This window comes from Anomaloglossus baeobatrachus, chromosome 2 (genome assembly GCF_048569485.1).
Source record: "Anomaloglossus baeobatrachus isolate aAnoBae1 chromosome 2, aAnoBae1.hap1, whole genome shotgun sequence".
Classification (NCBI taxonomy): Eukaryota; Metazoa; Chordata; class Amphibia; order Anura; family Aromobatidae; genus Anomaloglossus; species Anomaloglossus baeobatrachus.
In genome coordinates, this window is record NC_134354.1 from 648,090,612 (window position 1) to 648,106,579 (window position 15,968).

At 45.3% G+C, this 15,968-nt stretch overlaps 1 protein-coding gene across 1 annotated transcript in view; it reads right to left on the reverse strand.

Annotated features, from left to right (window-relative positions):
- The window catches only part of SUOX (sulfite oxidase), a 33,986-nt gene extending 33,139 nt beyond the window's left edge, over positions 1-847 (reverse strand). Inside the window, exon 1 of the mRNA XM_075336988.1 lies at positions 788-847. The gene's annotated coding sequence lies outside the window, so the exon portion shown is untranslated. The remainder of the gene's footprint in view (positions 1-787) is intronic.
- Between the last annotated feature and the right edge of the window lie 15,121 nt (positions 848-15,968).

Below are 15,968 nucleotides of genomic sequence, written 5' to 3' on the forward strand. Positions count from 1 at the left end.
TTGGGTGCTGATTTCACAGGCAGCCTCCATTATTATGTAACTTTCTGCGGGCAGGATCCGGGGCACATGATGTAATCTCCATCCTCTGGAGGTCCTGGCTGCAGGAGGCTCCGGACCCGCACCTCACAGCGGACACTTCGCTACATTTGCCTCTAGCAGGCGGGTCCGGAGCAGCCTATGAGAGGAGAGGTCCGGACACAAAGCGCAGTGTTCGGATCTGACCAGCACCGAGCACAGCAACGAGCACAGCACGTCACCCCCGGAGCACAGCACCGAGCACAGCACCGAGCACAGCACGTCACCCCCGGAGCACAGCACGTCACCCCCGGAGCACAGCACCGAGCACAGCACGTCACCCCCGGAGCACAGCACGTCACCCCCGGAGCACAGCACGTCACCCCCGGAGCACAGCACGTCACCCCCGGAGCACAGCACCGAGCACAGCACGTCACCCCCGGAGCACAGCACCGAGCACAGCACGTCACCCCCGGAGCACAGCACCGAGCACAGCACGTCACCCCCGGAGCACAGCACCGAGCACAGCGCGCTCCGGCTCGGCTCATCCTCGTGGCTTCTAGCCGCCTATAGTCCCAGAACCGGAGCCGCAGGTTTTAGGTTTCCAAAACAGCAGCTGAGTCACCACAAACACGGGTCCTCCCCGTCCCGCCTGTGACAGCGGCACACGTGTCCCTCCAGCCGGAGCTGCAGGCGCCGGGGGGCCACAGAGGATGGAGGAGGCGCCCCCCTCAGGCACACACTTCGCTATCCCGGCGCTGCGCGCTGTTACCTGAATGGAGCGCGTTCTCCCGCACCAGACTGATGGACAGCACGAGCACGGAGCTCAGCCGCGATCTGCCCCTTATAAGGGCACGAGGTGACGTCACAGGGGGCGGGTCCCCACACTCCCCTCTTTGACCCTTTCTTTCCAAGCATCTGTGCAGGTAGAACTAACTGAAGTTCAGCTCTGGAGAACATAATTGTGCCGCAGCGCGAGAGTCACACATGGAGCCAGACCCATTAATTGTCTTTGCACCTGCTTTTTTTTTTTTTTTGTTTTGCTTACATTTTCATGTCTAAATATCCTTTTTTCTATTTGCTCCCCCTTCTTGTAGTTTGTGTCCTTTTGAAGTTTATTTTCTACATATTACAATTTTTTGTCTTTATATTCACCATTGTAGGTCCCCTTCACACGTCCGTGAAGAAACACGCACGTGTGTTACGTCAGTTTTCCGTTTTTGTGTCTGTTTTTATGGTCCGTGTGGCATCTGTGTGAACTGCATATGCTAGGTGTGTGTGTGTGTGTAATTTAACTGACGTGTGTGTGTGTGTGTGTGTGTGAAATGTCGTTGATTCTGTCTGCTGTCAGCCGGCATATGTGTCGCGCGCTGAGAATGAACTCGGGTGAACTTCACCCGACTTCATCCTCATACTGCGGCTCTGTCTGTGTCGCGTCCTGATTAGCGGTCACCCATGAAGGACTCACCGGTGACCGCTAATCCCCTAAGTGACTGAATTGAGTACCCCTCTCGCATACTCACTGTTCCCCGATCACCGGCGCGGCGCTGCACGGCTGTTCTCTAAACTCCGGCGGCTTTTCCCCTTTTGAATAAGCCGGCCGCTCATTAAACAATCTCGTATTCCCTGCTTTCCCCGCCCACCGGCAAATATGATTGGTTGCAGTGAGACACGCCCACACGCTGAGTGACAGCTGTCTAACTGCAACCAATCACAGCAGCTGGTGGGCGTGTCACTATGGAGCAGAGAAATAAATAAATAATTTAAAAAAACGGCGTGCGGTCCCCCCACTATTTTAATACCAGCCAGATAAAGCCATACGGCTGCAGGCTGGTATTCTCAGGATGGGGAGCCCCACGTTATGGGGAGCCCCCCAGCCTAACAATATCAGTCAGCAGCCGCCCACAATTGCCGCATACATTATATGCGACAGTTCTGGGACTGTACCCGGCTCTTCCCGATTTGCCATGGTGCGTTGGCAAATCGGGGCAATAAGGAGTTATTGGCAGCCCATAGCTGCCACTAAATCCTAGATTAATCATGTGAGGCATCTCCCCGAGATACCCTCCATGATTAATCTGTAAGTTACAATAAATAAACACACACACCCGAAAAAATCATTTATTAGAAATAAAAAACACTAACAAATTCCCTGGTTCACCAATTTAATAAGCCCCAAAAAGCCCTCCATGTCCGACGTAATCCAGGATGGTCCAGCGTCACTTCCAGCTCTGCTGTATGGAGGTGACCGGAGCTGCAGAATGCACCGCCGCTCCTGTCACCTCCACGCAGCAAATGAGGTGAGTAGCGCGATCAGCTGACCTGTCACTTTGGATCCAGCGGTGGCCGCGATTAACCTCAGTGACAGCGTGTAACCTAAGTGACAGCTCAGCTGATCGCGCGGCTGTCTTCATTTGCTGCGTGGAGGTGACAGGAGCGGCGGTGTCTGCTGCAGCTCTGGTCACATTCATGCAGCAGAGCTGGAAGCGACGCTGAACCATCCTGGATTACACCGGACATGGAGGGCTTTTTGGGGCTTATTAAATTGGTGAACCAGGGAATTTGTTAGTGTTTTTTATTTCTAATAAATGATTTTTTCGGGTGTGTGTGTTTATTTATTGTAACTTACAGGTTAATCATGGAGGGTCTCGGGGAGACGCCTGACATGATTAATCTAGGATTTAGTGGCAGCTATGGGCTGCCAATAACTCCTTATTGCCCCGATTTGCAAACGCACCAGGGCACATCGGGAAGAGCCGGGTACAGTTCCAGAACTGTCGCATCTAATGTATGCAGCAATTGTGAGCGGCTGCTGACTGATATTGTTAGGCTGGGGGGCTCCCCATAATGTGGGGCTCCCCATCCTGAGAATACCAGCCTGCAGCCGTATGGCTTTATCTGGCTGGTATTAAAATAGTGGGGGGACCGCACGCCGTTTTTTTTAATTATTTATTTATTTCTCTGCTCCATAGTGACACGCCCACCAGCTGCTGTGATTGGTTGCAGTTAGACAGCTGTCACTCAGCGTGTGGGCGTGTCTCACTGCAACCAATCATATTTGCCGGTAAGCGGGGAAAGCAGGGAATACGAGATTGTTTAATGAGCGGACGGCTTTTTCAAAAGAAAAGCCGCCGGAGTTTAGAGAACAGCAGTGCAGCGCCGCGCCAGAGATCGGGGAACGGTGAGTATGAGAGGGGGGGGGTGGGAACTGACCGACAGACATAGAGAGAGACCGACCGACCGATGGACTGAGGGAGAGAACGAAACAGAAAAAGAAAAAAGACCGACATCACATGAAAAAAGCAAGAAACGTACAGGGAGCAAACAGAGATGCGTCCGTGTCACTCGGACGTGCGCACAGACCCATTGACTTTCATTGGGTTCGTGCTGCGTGTTGCGTGCTGAAAACGGACATGCATCGGTGCAAAACGGAGACACAAACGTAGCACGCACACGGACCTTAATGAAAAACGCACATGTGTCCTCAAACATTAAATAACATTGGTGCACGTTTGGCCGTGTCTCCGGTATATACGGAAACGGACCAAACACGCACGTGTATCACGGAGGTGTGAAGGGGGCCGTAGACAAAGTTTCTGTTTTCCCAGATACTTGGGGCCAATTCATCAATTACAAGTAGTTTATTTTTATTTTTTTTAACACCAGAAATTATTTGAATGTTAGAGCTCATACGAAATTTTAATAGAAGAGGTGACATTATGATGTGACTAGGACAAAGGATCTGTATAAAAATGATTTCCAAAGATCTTTTATGATATGCTAATGAGCGTAGGGACTAGTCACAAGGGCGTTCGTTCATGCGCTCATTCCACCCTCTTAGTATGACCCGCAACACACATCTGTTTAATTTGTACGTGTGCGGTACGTATTTGCACATACCGGAGACACGTACACATGGAGACCCATGTTATTCAATGGTAGATGGCACACACACGTAAAATCACACGGAGCGTGTGTCCATGTGATAAGTACGTGTGTGCGCTTTTCTACATGGACAACATGTCCGTTTTTGGGCGGCATCACGCAGGCACAGACCCGCTAAAGTCTTTGGGTCAGTGCCTGCACGGACCGCACACGGAGTATGTCCGTGTTCAGCACGTTTCGTGCGTGTGCGTTTTTACACTAGCGATCTTATTTTTATTTTTTTTTAAATTAAATTCAGTATACTTACCTATTTTTCTGCTGTTCTCAGTCATACTTACATTGGCGCTCGGTTTTTTTCTTCCCCCCGGCTCATACCGCTCCCCGATCACCAGCGCGGCGAGGAACAGCTGTGCAGAGAATACGCGGCAACAATTACTTTGAAAATGCCGGCCGCTCATTAATCAATCTCGTATTCCCTGCTTTCCCCACCCACCGGCGCCTATGATTGGTTGCAGTCAGACACCCCCCCCCCACCGCTAATCCCCTAAGTGACTGAATTGAGTACCCCTCTCGCATACTCACTGTTCCCCGATCACCGGCGCGGCGCTGCACGGCTGTTCTCTAAACTCCGGCGGCTTTTCCCCTTTTGAATAAGCCGGCCGCTCATTAAACAATCTCGTATTCCCTGCTTTCCCCGCCCACCGGCAAATATGATTGGTTGCAGTCAGACACCCCCCCCCCACGCTGAGTGACAGCTGTCTCACTGCACCCAATCACAGCAGCCGGTGGGCGTGTCTATACTGTACAGTAAAATAAATAAATTAAAAAAACCGGCGTGCGGTCCCCCCAATTTTAATACCAGCCAGATAAAGCCATACGGCTGAAGGCTGGTATTCTCAGGATGGGGAGCCCCACGTTATGGGGAGCCCCCCAGCCTAACAATATCAGTCAGCAGCCGCCCAGAATTGCCGCATACATTAGATGCGACAGCTCTTGGACTGTACCCGGCTCTTCCCGATGTGCGTTGGCAAATCGGGGTAATAAGGAGTTATTGGCAGCCCATAGCTGCCAATAATTCCTAGATTAATCATGTCAGGCGTCTCCCCGAGATACCTTCCATGATTAATCTGTAAGTTACAGTAAACACACACACACACACACACACACACACACACACACACACACACACACACCAGAAAAAATGGACCTCTCATACAGCTACATGGCAGAGTGTAGGCAACTGTGTATCAGAACCTTCTTCAACAACATGTGGTTCCTTACTTGTGTTCATCACTCAATCAGCCAGCAATGTTCATGCAAGACAATGCCCCGTCACACAGCAAAACGGGTAATGCAGTTCCTGGAAACTGAAAACACAAACAATGACATGGCCACCCCAGAATCCTGATCTAAACTCAATAGAAAACCTCTGGAAAATCCTTGGTGACAAAGTTATGGCCAAGAAATCCACAACAATCAAAGAACTGTGGAAGAGACTGGAAGAAGAGTGGACCAAAATCACATCAGAGCAGTGTGAGAGACTAGTGATATCCTGTGGCCACAGATGTGCTGAAGTCATTCACAGCAAAGGCCTGTACACTTCCTACTGATTGGTGACTGTTACCTTCAGAAAATTTAGTTACAATCTTTCTCTGTGCTAGTCATTGTTCTCTAATTATGATCATCACGTGTGGGCAAAATAAAGGTTTTATTTTGATACATTTTGGATCTTTTGTAAAACACTGTTCTAGTGGCACGGTGTACCCCTTACAAACAAAAAACAACTAACAACCTTCAAATATTGATCAATGCAGATTACATTATTTCTGAAAAATCAAGTGATCATACATTGTTCCCTAATTTTGATCTCCAGTGTATGTCCCCCATTCTGGTATACATGTTCCTATCCTGGTATATATGGTCCTCATCCTCGGGCCCATCGTGATATAAATGGTTCTTATCCTGGCATATGTCCTAATCCTGGGACCCTTCCTGGTGTTTATATATAGTCCCTGCTCTGTCTCGAACATATGTAAAACAAAAAAACAAACAAACAATAGAACATTCTTCTCAACTTCCCTCTGCTCCCACGTGGTGCGGAGGAGTCCTCTGTAGCCAGCAAGCAGTGGCTGGCAGGTGACATCAGAGTACAAGCCATGAAGCATGACGTCACGTTATGGCCAACGTCATCTGCCAGCTTCTATTCCATCCAGCTGAAGTAGGTGTTTGGGTTGGTGGATCCCCTGTACCCCTAGGCCCCATACACCAGTAATGCCCTGATCTGTAATCACACAAGTACGTATAACAATTTTTTTTTATTTATTTATTTTTTAAGTACCTTAAAAAAGTACTCCTATCATATTTTTTTTCATATTATATAGCACTATGTAATTAATTGCCTGTTTTGCCTTGCCTTTCTACCCAGTAAATTCTTCTCTTTTATCTGCTCGATAAAGAAACAGGAAGTCTCTTAGCCCTGCATAAATCATTCCCCTGATCCCGATGTTCCTTCCCCCCACTCCCCCAATTGACTTTTGCAGACAACTTATGTAGGGAATACAAGACTTCCTGTTTCTACATAGAGCTTAGAGCATTCGGCAGGTTTGTTTTTATACACATATTGTCATAGACCTAATGGAAAATAGAAAAATTAACTGGATAGAAAGATAAAATGAGCAGTTGTAAAGTACACACTGCTACTGTATATAATATGATTAATACGATATATAAAGGAGGATGAAAACTTTGATAGGGTGCTACTTTAACCTGCGTTGTAGATAGATTAGTAGGCATGACCTATTTGACACACTCCCTTTAACTACTTCCAGACCAAATCTCTTTCTTCAGTTCATGACTAGTCAATTTTTAGGTTTTTCCATGGGGTGTGTGGGGGAGTCAGATAGATGTATTTAAGATCAGAATTCAGAAGGCAGAACCAAAAGGGAGTATGAAATTAGAAAAGCTGTTTTCTTTCTGAATGTGCTAGGTTTTGCCTTACAAATACTTACCAAAATGATGCCATGTGAAAGTGTCCTTCGGGGAACACTGCCTAGCTGATTCATGCTGTCCTACCCAGCATGTATTGGCAGCATGTATCAGAGACTGGCTGAATTACAGCAATCACGTATGATTCACACATTGAAGCAATGTCCAGGGACCATGCGCACAGGATGACAAAGTCCAAAAAAATAAATCCTCCTTGGCTTTAGCCCAACCAGATCCCTTATCAGTTTCTATCAGTTTTCTCCCTATTTGTGTGTACAGGGAGATACCTGTCAGTCAAGCAGAGAAAGTAAAAATTGCCAGCTGTTCAAAGTACAATGTGCTTTCTCTAGAACACTGATGTTTAAAAGCAAAACATATATGGATTAGTGGTGTACTGAGAATGGTGGCAAACCACGCGGCCACTATGGTACCCTGAATAAGGGAGCGCTCTGCTTATTCCTCCATCATTTTTCCTTAGTGTCCAAGATCTGACGCATCGGCGCAGCAAGTGCGTTGAGGTTACTGCTGCACGCATGCTGTTCGGAGATGGGTAGAGCTGCACAACACATGCTACTAAGACTGGAGCATCTGGGGACCAAGGAAAGGAGAGTATTTTTTTTTTTTTAATCAATGAGTACACTGATGACCAAAGGACTATGGGGTGTGCATTATACTATATGGTGTACAATGGAGGCATTACACTATGTGGAGGACAATGGAAGCATTATACTATATGGAGGACTATGGGGTACATTATACTATATGGAGAACTACGAGGGTGTATTATACTATATGGGGACTATCCAGGGTGCATTATACTATATGGGGGACTATGGGATGCATTATAAGATAGGAAGGATTATGGGGGATGCATTTTAACCATATGAAGGACTATGTAGTACCCATTAGACTATATAGAAGGCTATGTGGGTGATACAAAAATATTTAGAGGGTTAGGTGAGAGCCATTTTAACATCTGGAGGGCTATAAGGGAGCCTTTATACTTTATGGAAGGCTATATGATGGCCATTATACTGCATGCAAGCAATTTTACACTGTGAAGCTTTGTGTGGGGTCCACAATACTGGGCAGAAAGCTATGTGGAGGCTATAATACGGTTTGGAGGGCTAGTGTGGGCCATTATACTGAATGGAGGGCTGTGTGGGGGGGGGGGTGTCACAGTTGGAAATTATACTGTATTTAGGTCACCATACTTTGCTGGGGTAGTTGAAGGACGGTACAGTCGGGTCATCATACTGTGCCTGTGGAGGCATTTACTGAGGGAGAATCGTACAGCATTTGTGGAACACTTCTCAGCATCATACTTTATGGGTGCAATGAAAGGGACAACTAGGGGCTTCAACAGGAGGAAAATTACTGTGTAAGAGCTGCCAACTTATGACATATGCTATTCTGTGAGCCAGCCGAAAATTAATATTTTTTTTTGGCAGGGTGGGGTGACCATTATAAATTTTGTTATGGGGCACCATGAGGTCTCTTTACGTTCCTGATATTGATGCAATGTGTACGCCGATGTCCGATTAATGCTGAAGATGGATCTCGAGACACAGGGGTCAAGACAAACTAGGTTCGGTCTAATTGTAAAGAAGAGGAGGTTCTTGAGTTATTGCAATCTCTAGTTAATATGACTTTTGTGTCAAACACAAGTATTAAAAAGGAATGACATTGCTCATGAGAAAGTTTATAATTGGACACAGAGGTCTCTTTATCAAACTAATAAAGTTCAGAGGCCCAATACATGGGGGATCATATCTAAGCACATGGAAAGTTCCCAGCATTCTATCACACAGAACTCTCCGGTGTCAGTTCAGCAGACGGACGTAGTAAGCGCCGAAGAGATCTACAGACGTAGATATACAGGAAACGAAGGGCTCAATTCTGGCTTTTCTAGCAGAGGGATACAGTGAGCATCATATTACCTCCATCCTTAACCCCTTCACCCCGGCCACTAAAAAAACCCTAATGACCGGGCCATTTTTTGCAATTCTGGAACGCTTCAACGGATCCCGGCGATTCCGACACTATTTTTTCGTGACATATTGTACTTCATGAAAGTGGAAAATTTATGCCGATATTTTTTTTTTGTGAAAATTTCAGAAATTTTGAAAGTTTCGCAATTTTCAAAGTTTGAAAATTTATGGCCATAAATCCGAGAATTGTGTCACACAAAATAGTTACTAAATAAAAATTCCCACTTGTCTACTTTAGACCAGTGCAATTTTCGAATCAAATTTTTTTTTCATTAGGAAGTTAGAAGGGGTCAAAATTCATCAGCAATTTCTCATTTTCCCAACAAAATTTACAAAATCATTTTTTTTAGGGACCACATCCCATTTGAGGTGACTTTGAGAGGCCTAAATGACAGAAAATACCCAAAAGTGACCCTATTCTAAAAACTGCACCTCTCATACTGCTCAAAACCACATCCAAGAAGTTTATTAACCCTTCAGGTGTTTCACCAGAACCACAGCAATGTGTAAGGAAAAAAATGAAAATTTTTACTTAACACAAATGTTACTTTAGCCATAAAATTTAGCATTTTCACAAGCGAGAAAATGCACCATACAATTTATTTTGCAATTTCTCCTGAGTACGCTGATACCCCATATGTGGTAAAAATCAATTGTTTGGGCTCATGGCGGAGCTCAGAAGGGAAGGCGCGCCATTTGAATTTTTGAAAGCAAACTTAGCTGCACTCATTAGCAGATGCCATGTCGGGTTTGAAGACCCACTGAGGTGCCTAAACAATGGAGCTCGCCCACAAGTGACCCCATTTTGGAAACTAGAGCCCTCAAATAATTTCTCTAGATATTTGGTGAGAACTTTGAACCCCTGGGGGCTTCACAGAAGTTGATAACATTGAGCCGTGAAAAGAAAAAAAAAAATTTTTTTTACCACAAAACTGTTGCTTCAACTAGGTAGCTTTTTTTTTCACTAGGGTATCAGGAAAAAAATGCACCATAAAATTTATTGTGCATTTTTTTCTGAGTACAACGATACCCCATATGTGGTAAAAATCAATTGCTTAGGCGCACAGCAGGACTCTGAAGGGAAGGAGCGCCATTCTAATTTTTGAGCACAAAATTAGCTGGACTCATTAGCGGATGCCATATCTGGTTTGGAGACCCCTTGAGGTGCCTAAACAATGGAGCTCCCCCACAAGTTACCCTATTTTGGAAACTAGACTCCTTAATAAATGTATCTAGATGTTTGGTGAGCCTTTTGAACCCCTGGGCGATTCACAGAAGTTGATAACGCTAAGACGTGACAAAATATATAATATATATATATATATATATATATATATATATTTTTTTTACCTCAAAACTGCTACTTGAACCATGTAGCTGTGAAGAAAAGAAAAAAAAAAAAAAGTATCAGGAAAAAACATGCACCATAAAAACGTATTGTGCAATTTTTCCGAGTACGTAGATACCTCATATGTGGTGGAAAGTAATTGTTTGGGCGCACGGTGGGGCTCAGAAGAGAAGGAGCGCCATTTCACAGCAAAATTGGTTGGAATCATTAGCGGACGCCATTTCACTTTTGCAGACCCCCTATGGTGCCTAAACAGTGGCGCTTCCCCACAAATGACCCCATTTTGGAACTACACCCCTCAAGGAATTTATCTAGATGTTTGGTAAGCCCCTTATACACCTAGGGGCTCCACAAAAGTTGATAACGTTGAACCGTGAAAATATATATATTTTTTTTTTTACCACAAAATTTTTGCTTCAACCAGATACCGTTGTATAGAAAAAAAAAAAAAAAAAGCTATCAGGAAAAAATGCACCATAAAAATTATGATGCAATTTTTCCGGAGTACGCAGATACCACATATGTGGTGGAAATCAGTTGTTTGGGTGCACAGCAAGGCTTGGAAGAAAAGGAGCGCCATTTGACTTTTCAAACGCACAAACGGCGTGCATCACTGATCGGCCGCTGCAGGACGTACTGTTGGATGAGATACAAAAAGTGTCGGGGATACGGGAAAAAAAAAAAAAAAAAGTCGAACATTGACCGATCCGTCATGTGCATCCCTGATCAGCGCCCGGCCGCTGCAGGATGCACACACGGATGAGATGCAAAAAAAGACACAAGATACAGACAAAAAAAAAAGTCCCGCCGAAAATTGACCACGGATACAGATACGTTATCTGCATTACTGATCAGCGCTCGGCAGGACGCACAGACAGATGAGGTGTGACAGATGAGGTGGCAATGCCCCCCCCCCCCTGGGGTCAAGCAAAGGTCCCCTGCTGTAAGAAACAGCAGGGGACATTATTTGAAAGCCATTGCTATGGCCACGGCATTCAAATTAACTTTAGGCAGTAAAGTTATGTCCCTGGTCGTTAAGTCACGTTAAAATAGGATGCAACTTTACTGCCCACGGTCGTGAAGGGGTTAAAATTTCTAAGAGAGTAGTCCATTACAACAAGGTCAAGCAGCAGACAATGGTGACAACAAAGCTACAGACCGGCAGAGGGCGAAAGACTCTCCACTGACCGAGATGATAGCCATCTTATTTGAATGTCACTCAGCAATCGTAGGATGACATCAAGTGACTTACAAAAGGAATGGCAAATGGCAGCTGGGGTGAAATGCAAGGCAAGAACCGTTCGTAACATGCTACTAGAGGCAGGGCTCCAGTCATGTAAAGCTAGAAAAAAAAGCCTATCAATGAGAAGCAAAGGAGAGCCAGGCTGAAGTTTGGCAAAAACCATAAGTATTGGACCATAAAAGACTGGAGTAAGGTAATCTTCTTGGTGGAGTCTAATTTTCAGCTTTGCCCAACACCTGGTCATCTAATGGTTAGACGAAGACCTGGAGAGGGATAAAAGCCATAGTGTCTTGCACCCACTGTGAAATTTGGTGGCGGATCGGTGATGATCTGGGGATGCTTCAGCAAGGCTGGAATTGGGCAGATTAAAACTTTGCGAAGGACGTATGAATCAAGCCGCATACAAGGTTATCCTGGAAAAACAGTTGCTTCCTTATGCTCAGGCACTGTTCCCCAACTCTGAGGACTGTTTTTTCCAGCAGGACAATGCACCATGCCACACAGCTAGGTCAATCAATGTGTTGATGTAGAACCACCATACCAAAACCTTGTCATGGCCAGCCCAGTCTCCAGACCTGAACCCCATTGAAAACCTGTGGAATGTAAATCAAAAGGAAGATGGATAGTCACAAGCCATTAAACAAAGAAGAACTGCTTAAATTTTTGCGCCATGAGTGGCATAAGGTCACCCAAAAGCAGTGTGAAGAACTGAGGGAAACCATGCCAAGACGCATGAAAGCTGTGATTAAAAATCATGGTTACGCCACAAAATATTGATTTCTGAACTCTTCCAGAGTTAAAACATTTGTATTGTTGTTTCTAAAGGATTATGAACTTGTCTTTCTTTGCATTATTTGAAAGCAATGCATTTTTTTTTATTATTTGGACCATTTCTCATTTTCAGAAAATAAATTCAAAATGTATTGCTTTGAAATTCGGAGACATGTTGTCAGTAGTTTATAGAATAAAAGAACAATTTACATTTAACTCAAAAATATATTTATAATAAAAAAAAAATCAGAAAAACTGTCAATTTTGCAGTGGTCTCTTTTTCCCAGAGCTGTGTATGGAAAGATTTCACCCGTGTTATTCTGTCAGTTTACTTTTCTGGGTGTGGATCCTCTCTTTCCATTGCAAAAAATTGGGTATGACTATTCCCCTTGATTGTAAGCACAGACTATAACAATAGTAATTTTGGCCCTTGTATATTTTAAGTACAAAACCCCCTTTTTTCGTGAGTTAACCTTTTAATGTTGTAAATTGGTCGCTTATTCGCTCCACTTGCAATCTGAATTAATAGCACGTAAAAGATTGAATTGAAAGACCTTAACCCTTCACAGTAGCTTCTATGTTACTTGTTGGAAAAGCGAATGTGAGACCATATCTCAAAATAAAGACTACAAAAAAAAAAACAAAAAAAAACCACTCTCAGAAGAGTTCTGACATTTGTGAAAATTACTGCTTGGCTGTATATATATTTCATATATATTATACATTATTATATGAAAAACCCTCAAATTGAAAATCACAGACAGGTAGCAGATGCACATGACTTGCCGTACATTGTGGTCTGCGGTAACAAAATAGTGTTAACTGACACCATATCATATACAGTCATGGTTAAAAGTGTTGGCACCCTTGAAATTGTTCTAGAAAATGAAGAAGTATTCATTTCAGAATATTATAGCAAGTACGCATGTTTTTTCATGCACGTTTATTTCCTTTGTGTATTGGGACAGCACGCACACACAAAAACAGAGAAAGAACAAAAAAAGGCAAATTGGACAGTTTCACACAAAACCTCAAATTGGTTGGTCAAAATTATTGGCACATTTAAAAATTTGTGGGTAAACCACTTTGTGTCAAGCATGTGATGCTCGTTCAAAGTCACCTGTGGCAAGTAACAAGTGTGGGCAATATGGAAATCACACCTGAAACCAGTTAAAAAAGGGGAAACGTTGACTCAATCTTTACATTGTGTTTCTGTGTGTGCAACACTAATAAGCATGGAGAACAGAAAGAAGAGAACTGTCTGAGGACTTGAGAATCAAAATTGTTGTAAAATATTAATCTTAAGGTTACAGGTTCAGATCTTCATGTTCCCTTGTCTACGGTGCACAACATAAGCAGTTTACAACCCACGGTACTGTAGCTAATCTCAGACAGAAGAGAAAAATAAATGAAAAGGTTTGAACACAGGATAGTACAGATGGTGGATAAGTAGCTTGTAGCGCCGGTGTTCCTGCAGTACCCTGCCTCTCCCCAGCGGGGATGCCGACTCACAGCCGTGGCCTGGCTGCATCCTCCCCTGTACTCCCACAGCCAGCAACATGTGCTCTCGCTTCCTTATCCTCCTGGGGCCTGTGCATGCAGCACAGGGCCTCCGGGAGTGTAACTAGGGCGTGCGCGCACACCTGCTCTCCTCTTAAAGGGCCGGTGCTACTTCCCGGAAGTGTCTCCCAGCCTATCGCTGAGAGGCACTAGGTACTTAAGGCATCCTCCCACTAGGGAAGGTGCATGCTCAACGTCCTTAGTCAGTCTTCTGTCTGCTAGCTAGTTATCAGGTCCCATGCTACTCTCCCGTTACCTATTCTGGATAGATTTCTATCCCTGCCGTGCCCACCATATCTGTTCGTATTCAACTTTGTCTGCCTCAGCCAGTCTGTACCTACCTGCACCTGTGTTTATACCAGAGTCCGTCTCCTGTTGTAGGGATCAGCTGTCACAGTACTGGTCACTACCCTGGAAGTGGTACCTGGCCTCTGCCTCCCAGCAAGAGCTTAATTGAACCCCTCCTACTAAAGGGTAAGCCTGGGTCCCCCCTATTGTCCAGTGGGTCCACTTCTCTTGTTCGCCGCTTCATAAAACACCAGCGGTAAGCAACACAGCCCCAATCAAGTTCCAAATCCAAGCTGTCCTGCAAGCTCAGGGTGCATCAATATCAGCCAACATTTGAATGAATGAAGCACTGTGGCAGGAGACCCAGGAGGAGCCCACTGCTGACACACAGACATAAAAAAGAGCAACACTGCAGTTTGCCAAAATGTACTTGACTAAGCCAAAATCCTTCTGGGAAAGTGTCTTGTGGATAGAGGAGACCAAGCTAGAGCTTCATGATTCTACTGTTAAACTGAAAACAGAATGAGGCCTGAGAAGAAAAAAAACAAAAAAAAAACAAAACAATCCAGTACCTGCAGTCAAATATGATGGAGGTTCAAAGATGTTTTTGGGTGGTTTTCCTGCCTGTGGCACTGGGTGCCTGGACTGTGTGCAAAGCATCATGAAATCTGAAGATTACCAAAGGACTTTGGGTCGCAATGTAGTGTCCTAGGTCAAGGGTCTTCCAGCAGGACAATGAGCCCAAACATACTTCAAGAAGCACCCAGAAATGAATGGAAACAAAGCGCTGGAGAGTTCTGAAGTGGCAGCAATGACTCCGGATCTAAATCCCATTAACACCTGTGGAGAGATCTTAACATTGCTACTGTATTGGGAGAAGGCACCTTCAAATATGAGAGACCTGGAGCAGGTTGCAAAAGAAGACTGGTCTGAAATGCCACTTGAGATATGCAAGAGGCTTGTTGATGGGTATAGGAAGCGATTGATTGCAGTTACCGTATTTTTCGGACCATAAGACGCACCCCAGTTTTAGAGGAGGAAAATAGGAAAATAAAAAGTTTTAAGCAAAAAATGTGGTCATGACACACTGTTATGGGGCGAGGATCTGCTGCTGACACTGTTATGGGGGTAATGTCCCCAAATTCTCTACTAAAAAGGTACCCAAGCCTGGTAATGATCCTCCTGCCTTGTATATACAGTATATGTCCCTCATCCTGGTATAGCCCCCATCCAGCTATATACAGTCATCCTGGCATATGGCCCCATCCTGCTATATAACCCATCCTGGCATATGGCCCCATCCTGCTCATAATATACCACCATCCTGGTATACGGCTCGCATCCTGTGGCACACACAAAAAAAAATATTAACGTTCATACTCAATTTACCTCACTCCCTGCAGCATCGCTCCTCCTCCGTCTGTGTCAGCAGCAATGCTGGAGTGTGGAGCCGGCCACGATCCCTGTAGCACCGCGATGTCCTCCTCTCTGTGCCGGCGGCAGCTTTGTGTGGATACGTGCGCACAGCGATGACGTCATCGCTGTGAGCACCGCTAGTCTCCACACAACCGCCGCCGGCACAGACAGGAGGACATCGCGGTGCTGCAGGGATCGTAGCCGGTGAGTTATACTGCTTCACTGCACCCCGCGCTGATCATGAGCGGGGGGCAGTGAATACAGCCGCACATGATCACTCCAGGCTGTAGTTGCCAGGGGTGATCATGCGGGCAGGCTGTTTACTATGCGCGCACTCCCCGCCCATCACCCCACCTACCTGTCAGCGCTAAACAAGGAAGGCGCGGAGATACCATCACATGTTTCTCAACGCTGCCAGGTAACTAGCCAGGTCTTTCACCGGGAAGGAACAACCACGGGAAGGGCA